The following is an 8635-nucleotide window of genomic DNA, read 5'->3' on the forward strand; positions in this document are numbered from 1 at the left end:
ACATGTAAGCAATCATTTATTATATAAAATTTCCATATGTAACTCAGTTTTTTTAGAAAGTGTTTAATTATATTTTTAGAAGTTAAGTCTACCTGTAATTATTAAGAGTATATATTTTTATCATTATTATTATTAAAAATGACGTGAATTCATGTGTGTTGCCCATAGTCACCACGCTGGGCAGGCGGATTGGTGACCGCAGGGCTGGCTTTGTCGCACCGAAGACGCTGCTGCCCGTCTTCGGCCTGTGTATTTCAAAGCCAGCAGTTGGGTGGTTATCCCGCCATCGATCGGCTTTATAAGTTTCAAGGTGGTAATGGAACTGTGTTATCCCTTAGTCACCCTGTTACGACACCCACGGCAAAAAAGGGGGTGGCTATATTCTTTAATGCCGTAACAACACAGCTATTATTTATTTATATGCAATTTATAATTAATTAACTAGACTCGTATAAAACACAGGTTTTTAAGTATTTTAAAAATGATTAGATTAAAAAAAGAACAATATTTTTGGCGTTTATTATAAGTAAAAACTGTTAAAATTTAACTTTTTAATATGACACTTAAACTACTTATTTGTAAAAAAACTGACCTTAATGTTATATGGAATGCTGTATTTAACAGGATATTTAAATAGTGTATTATAATTATTTAAAGAGAGATAATTTATAAATATCTGTCATTAGTTATCAGTAAGAAATTTATATTTTACCTTTTTGTAAATTTCTTTATAAAAGCATACATCCTATAGTTATAAGACATTGAATAGAAAAATGTTTTTCCCGCGTCCTCCTATAACTTGTCGGGTACGAGCCCCGTCCGGCCGTCAGTCAGTGGAAATGTGCCATTATGTCGCAACCACACGCATCTCCGCAGCAATTCTAGCACAAGTACCTCTGGAGACGAAGAAATTACCTTTTGATATTTTTCCTATTTTATTTCTCGTCTCTGTCGCCTGATTTATGTTGGCTGAGAGTATATCGATATCGTACTTACTTATTTGTAAATTTTAACATTTTGCTCGTGATAAATTAATTTAAATAAATTTTAATTTAGTAGAGGTTAATGAACCCTCCGTTTAAGGATTAAGATAATTATAGATTTTGGTGCTGGTTACAGAAGTAAAGAATATAGTCACCCCCTCTCTTCTCGTGGGTTTCGTAAAAAGCAACTAAGGGATAACATAATTCCACTACCATCTTGGAACTTAAAAGCCGACCGATGGCGGGATAACCGTCCAACTGCTAGCTTTCAAATACACAGGCCGAAGACGGGCACCGGCGTCTTCGGTGCGACAAAGCCAGCGTTGCGGTCACCAACCCGCCTCCCCAGCGTGGTGACTATGGGCAAAACCCATGACTCAATTTTTGACGCGAACTTGTTAAGGCATATACCCAGCAGTGGACTGTGATAGGCTGAAGTGAGATCAGATTTTAATTAGTATTAATACTATTATAATATATTTTTTGTATTAATTATTTGCATTTTTTTGTATTAATATTATTTTTATCACTATTCTTAGGACTTGTTATAAATGCAGATAAAACGAAACTGATGTACCAAAATAGGCAATCACATAATAATTTAAAACTAACAGCACACAGTCGACAGTGTTTTCATGCTAATCTCCTTTAAGCTTTTTGTATTCGTGATTATATAATATCTATTCGTTTTCTTTAAACAAACATTTTGCTGACAAAAACGAACACCAAAAAAGTTATCTAGTAAATCTTTTATTAATCTTGGTTTGGCCTTTCTATGATATATGTTGGTTGAACTTAAACTAATTTACAAAATGGTTTGCAATTGATGTTGAAACTTGCATCATTATCCTTTTAACATATAAATGACAAAAAAATAAATGAAATCAAATAACGACACTAAACTAGGCGACAAAATGATCACAATAATCGCTTCTTAAGGGCAAGTTTATACTTTTTCAAAGTTGTATTTATATAATACTAGGCTGCAAAACTAGCGTTCGTTCCACCTAGCCTGATGGTAAGCAGTTACTGTAGCCTGTGAAAGCTGACCTTACCCTGACCCTCACTAGAAGCTCTAATCACCTTACACACAGGAACGCAATACTGTTGAGGGCAGTATAATTTAGCTGTGTAACGTAGTTAGTCACTCGCCTTAGTTAGTTACTTTGTATTCATCTGAGTCATATATTATAATAAATTTATATGACTAATTGTTTTCTTGGTTTACTAAAATAAATATATCATTTTGGCCTATCGCAGTGCACTGCTGGACATAGGCCTCCACAAGTTCGTGCCAAAAATGGCGTGAACATGTGTTTTGCACATAGTCACCAAGCTGGGCAGGCGGGTTGGTGACCGCAATGCTGGCTTTGTCGCACCGTAGACGCTGCTGCCCATCTTCGGCCTGTGTATTTCAAAGCCAGCAGTTGGATAGTTATCCCGCCATCGGTTGGCTTTTTAAGTTCCAAGGTAGTAGTGGAAATTTGTTATCCCTTAGTCAACAGATCCCTTAGACAATTATTTATCGGATAAATGTTAATTTATTATTATCAATTTTCGAACGAACTCAAGTTATATAGAGTTAAATGTAACATTAATTTGTTATATTTCGTAACCCTGAACGATACATCACTAATAATGACCCTGATGTTAACAACTCTTAGCAACAGTTTGAACGGCAAACATTGTTTGATATCCATTTCGAATTTCATTATTGCGTAGAATTATAAAGGCTTTGTTAAAAATGTTGAGCCCTTTGTAGCGTGAGGTTTGTTTTTGAAGTGAGGTTCTGAAATGTTCATTTTGAGAGGAGTGGTTTTAATTTTATATCGTTTATCTTTATACATTGTAGTTCTTATACATTTGTATTACCATTTTACTTTTTTGACCTCATTTATTTTTCAAAATACACACGTATAGAAATGAAACTTACTGACATACACAAACTATTATTATAACTATATATAGATTAATTACGACAACAATAAAACCATTGAGAAAAAGAGACTCTTTTCATTTTAAAATTAGTAAATAGGAAAAACTTGTCTGGGATTTAACGTTACAATGTTAAGGAATTACAGCGTAATGTTTCATGGACTTCATTTTTCTTTAATAAACAAGCTTTCTACAAGAATATTTTTTTGGTTTCAAATTGCTATATTCTAAGATTAAGTATTTAGAAATTAATAAAAAAACTTCAACAATACTAATTGCAGTTGATAAATATAATATAAACAAGAAAAAACAAGAAATGTACAATGTTATATTACCAAAAAAAATCAAAACCTATTTAAGATCATTAATATCAATTTATAATCGTATGATAAAACGTGAGCAACGAAACGGTACGACGTTAGTGTTTAGAAAAATTCTCGATATAAAATCGAATAAAACAAAACATATATCTAATGGTTAGGTGTTACCATCGCATAGCAGTACGAGTCTCCTAACACCGTTTAAAAAACTGCAAGTCTTTACACTGGAATCGGAGCCATAAATGATCCCCGTACAGGGGTTTAGGTGATAGCGAATGCGCAATATACTTTTGTCTAGAATGTTCTTTAGAGGCCATTGTGCATTCAAACACTATCGTAAATATATGAAATACGAGGCAACCTTTAACCTTTTTAGTATTTTTATTCTAAATAAGGTTTTATAATTTTAGACGAGATTAAAAAAGTTCTTAAGCTTATAAATAATCTTGTAAAAGTTTTTTATTAATCTATTTGAAGTATTTGTAGTGATTCCTTGTGTTCCACAACTGTGCGTTGTATTTTTAATTTATACAACAATTGAGCCTGTAAAACCTACCGCTGGGCATAGGCATCTTTCTCCGTGTTTAAGAAGGTTTTTTTATTATTCATCTTATGTTATGAACAAGTTTTCCAAACGACTGCTTAGTCGTTTGAGACTTCAATTTGAGCAAACGCATCTTATTATTTGAAATATATACCTATATATAAAAAAGAATGGTCGAAATGTATGAAGGACTTCATTCACTTAAATGAACAGTTTTTTTGTGTTCTTTGTTGTTAGAATAAAATTGCATATAAAGAATTAAAACAAATCCATATATTCACGAATAAATATACACGGTACGAACGTCACAGGTCATCTAGTTTTTTTTTATTATTATAAAATACTAATATAAAAAATCTAACCATGTCAGAAACATACATATACTAGGGACCTTCAAAGTAAGAACTATCCCAGAAAAACTACAGGAGAGCCGCCTGCGGTGGTACGGACACATTATGAGGCGACCATCTGACCACATGACCAGAAAAGTGCTGGATATTAAAACTAAGCCCCGAGGACGAGGAAGACCCCGAATCACATGGATCGCTGTAGTAAATAAGAACCTCAAAGAAGCCCAAGTCACCAAAGAGAAGACCCAGGACCGTGTTGTCTGGAGGCACATGATACGGAGGGGCGACCCCAAATGAAATGGGAAAAAACCAGGCAAAGAAGAAGAAGACTAATATAAAAAATCTAATTCATACAACAACGTGTGTTTCAAATATATACCAATTTCGATAAAAAAAAACTTGGAAAATTCGGAAACTAAAAAAATCGAAAAAATTATTTATAATTACCAAAAGTGAAAAAATGCAACTTTTTATTATGCTTTCGATGGTATGGAAATATAATACTGGCTTCTGCAAAATAGTACTACTAGTGCAGGAGTCAAGGTAATCCGTTTATTGTACGAATTTTAATTGCGTCCAATAAAGATTATTATTATTAATAATCTTTGACGGTTCGCAGGAAAGTGGACAAAAGGTGCTAATCAAACCACTAATTGCAAATTCATGCGACGTTTCGATCCTTTATTGGACCATCATCAGGCATCTAAAAAATACATACAAACATTGAAGAAAGCCGTACAACTAATTAATCCATACAACAACAAAACAAAGGGAACTAAACCATCAGTACCTTTACATGTAGCAATCAATAGACATCTCCTTATTAAAGTTCTTTTATTATGTAAGATTCCAAATCCAAATACATTATATATTATTTTTTAGTTATGTTTTAAGCTGTATTATATGAATTTTGAAAATTTCTACTAAAACATTTAAATTTGATAGGTAACAGTATGCACAATTTTAAGTTATTAAGTTTTTTTTTTTGGTTTGTACAATTTCAAGGCATCAAATTCTCCGAACTTGACTATTGGACTTCATCTAAAACATCAATCATATATGTACACACAAAACCATCAAAGACTGACAATGTCTACACAACGATCACAACTAGAATTTTTATATTACCTTTACGAATATTTTTTTATATTTAAATTTATAATTTCTTTATTCCTATTTTTTTTCCACCCACATTTATTTTTCTTCAATGTTATATATCATTTTTCATTATTAGTCATTGCAATTGTTAAGTTTTAAATAAATTTTATTCATTTTGCTACGTGTAGAAAAATTGTTCGTTGGGTTAGAGAGTCACCCACAACTCCTAACACGAGACACAAGAGAGAGAGTAAAAAAAAATCCTACAGAATCTTAATTTTTTTTTTTTTCAAAACACACAAAATCACCTTACACTAAAGCAAAGCTTATACCAAAAGAAACTACAATGACTCACCCACAATTAATTGCACTCAGATCTTAAGACGGCGAGAGAATCCAACCCAAAAAAGAAAAGAGCAAAAAAAAGGCCCGCAACACACGTCCTGAGCCTTATATACAGCAAACCCAGTGTGTCGCGACACAACTACCCCCTAAAGTGCACCGCAACGTAATACGATACGAGGGTATTCCAAAAAATTAAATCAGTCGCCTACAAAAAGTAAATAGCAACGCTAATGCATAACTGTGCTATTATACATCAGCAGGAACGAAATCAGGCGCAATTAAAAATATATGCTACAATACCCCCCCCGACAGAGAAGAATTTTGCATCTCTGGCAAAATTCTAAAAGAAACTAATGTAAGGAGAGAATCTGGTAAGCTCAGGAAGGGATTATAAAATTTAACTCCATACTAAGAGAAAATAAAATTTTTTGATAGATTAATCATAAGAGATAATCGAATTACAAAAACACCACATATAATTTTGAATTCACTGCAACACTGTCTTACGACCCAATCATACGTCACTAACATACAACATCCTGAAATTCAACTATCAACGTGCGTTAACCGACCTAGACAATTAACGCCCTGACACTCAGAGTGACGGTCTATAAATGAGCACCACTCAGCAGCTACTTAAAATTTTTAATTTAACAATTTTTTTTTTTTTTTCTTTTTAATCCATATTTAATACCGTATTCCCGATGTAGGCTTTAGAATGTGCATAACACAATTAGAATCGAATATATATTCGACAGAATAAAATAATATGTGGAATCGCCACCCGTTCCAGAGTTAAGTTGTAACACAACAACAACAACTTATGGCGTAGGCTTTAAACAAAATAATATGAGTGAGTAGATACGTTAGAGATGCACCCAACACACACAAATTAAGTTATTGCTCAGTGGAATAACTCAACAAAAATAAACACCAAAAGTACATTAGAGATGTACCCAACACACAACTATCATAAGTCATGTACTTGTATAAGCACAAAATAAAAAAAATGAGATCATCACCCGTCTCAAAAATGGAATACGTAATATAGATTTAAAACAAAAAGAAAACAAATATCAATTACCCTTACTACCAGAACTTCCTGTTAACTTCAAATCTTTAATATGCCAAACCCCAAGATCTTTACCATTCATATCCTGTAATACGTATACAAGAGGAGACCTTTTACCAACAATTCGACATTTGATAAAGTTAGGCGCTAATTTCTTAGAAAAGTATTTATCTTTATCACTCAAGAAGTAAGTTTTCTTATAAACAAGATCACCAACATTAAATTCCGCAGTCCTACGATGCAAATTATAACTTGAAGTATTTTTTAAATGAGCGGCATACAACCGAAATTGAACTTTATCGAAAATACTCGCCAACCGACCCAAGTTCTCCGCATAACAGTCACGAGGAGTAAAAATCATGTTTTCTATACTATCAGAGTCCAAATAATGCGAACCACACGACACTAACTCCCTACCGAAAACTAAAATTTATTATAACTAAAATATATTAATAATTGATTTCACTTTTATCAATGTGTCACTAATACCTGCCAAATCGGTTATAATATCCAACGGACTGACCAAAATCTCCTCTGACGGTAACAATTCCGACAATTGTAATATTTGTTTACGTAAAGCTAAAACTGTGGCAGCTGGCTCCTCATTCCGAACAACCACCTCATATTCTAACTCAGCCTTAGGCAGGGATACGAATTTTATTAAGTGAGTCATCGTAGCACAAATAATAAAATTTAAACGAAACAAAAAGTACAAAAGAAAGTTCGATTTAAATTAATGTTAAAATGTAACAAAGAAGTACAAAGTAAGCAAAAATATTCGTGAATATGGGGTAGTCAAAAAAAAATTTAGTTACGGCAAAAATTATTGAGCAAGAAATAATTAATACAAAAAGTAGGTAACTGAAAATTTTTAGCAAGGAACGATTAACAATGCAAAAACCGTGACTACGTTCGTACAAATCTTTTAAATTCAAATAAAAACTTTTAAATATTAACTTTAAATTTTAAACATACTAATATAAATACACAACCTAAACGAAACAGTAATCAAATTTAATTAATAAAAATGAAAAGTAATAATTTAACACAATTCACAAAACACAAAACACACAAAGACACAAGGACAAGACCCTTTATATACCCAGAGAAAACCACTTGCCAGGAATAAGAAAAAAAAAAAAAAAAATTTGAGTGCCAATGCGATACCCTACAAAATAAAATAATTAAAATAATTCACCGACAAACAAATAATTTTAAATATTAGAGAATTTACGCTGGGCGCCAGTGCTACGTGTAGAAAAATTGTTCGTTGGGTTAGAGAGTCACCCACAACTCCTAACACGAGACACAAGAGAGAGAGTAAAAAAAAATCCTACAGAATCTTAATTTTTTTTTTTTTCAAAACACACAAAATCACCTTACACTAAAGCAAAGCTTATACCAAAAGAAACTACAATGACTCACCCACAATTAATTGCACTCAGATCTTAAGACGGCCAGAGAATCCAACCCAAAAAAGAAAAGAGCAAAAAAAAGGCCCGCAACACACGTCCTGAGCCTTATATACAGCAAACCCAGTGTGTCGCGACACAACTACCCCCTAAAGTGCACCGCAACGTAATACGATACGAGGGTATTCCAAAAAATTAAATCAGTCGCCTACAAAAAGTAAATAGCAACGCTAATGCATAACTGTGCTATTATACATCAGCAAGAACGAAATCAGGCGCAATTAAAAATATATGCTACAATTTCTTATAAAAATATGTCATTCTAAATTAGCTAGTTAAAATTTTTTTACATTACAATTTCTATTTCATAATCATTACTTGTTGTATTTACATCATGTTTTCAAAAATGTCTTCTATTATCGTGTCTACAACAACAAATTATATATAAGACATAAACGAACACGTTGCATTGTACAAGAACAAAAACTACATACTACCAGTGTACTAACTACGGATTGAAAAACTATAATTACTACAATCCAAAATTTATATTTTTGCGACATAACGTAAATAATT

The sequence above is a fragment of the Melitaea cinxia genome, chromosome 22 (genome assembly GCF_905220565.1).
Source record: "Melitaea cinxia chromosome 22, ilMelCinx1.1, whole genome shotgun sequence".
In the NCBI taxonomy this organism is placed as follows: Eukaryota; Metazoa; Arthropoda; class Insecta; order Lepidoptera; family Nymphalidae; genus Melitaea; species Melitaea cinxia.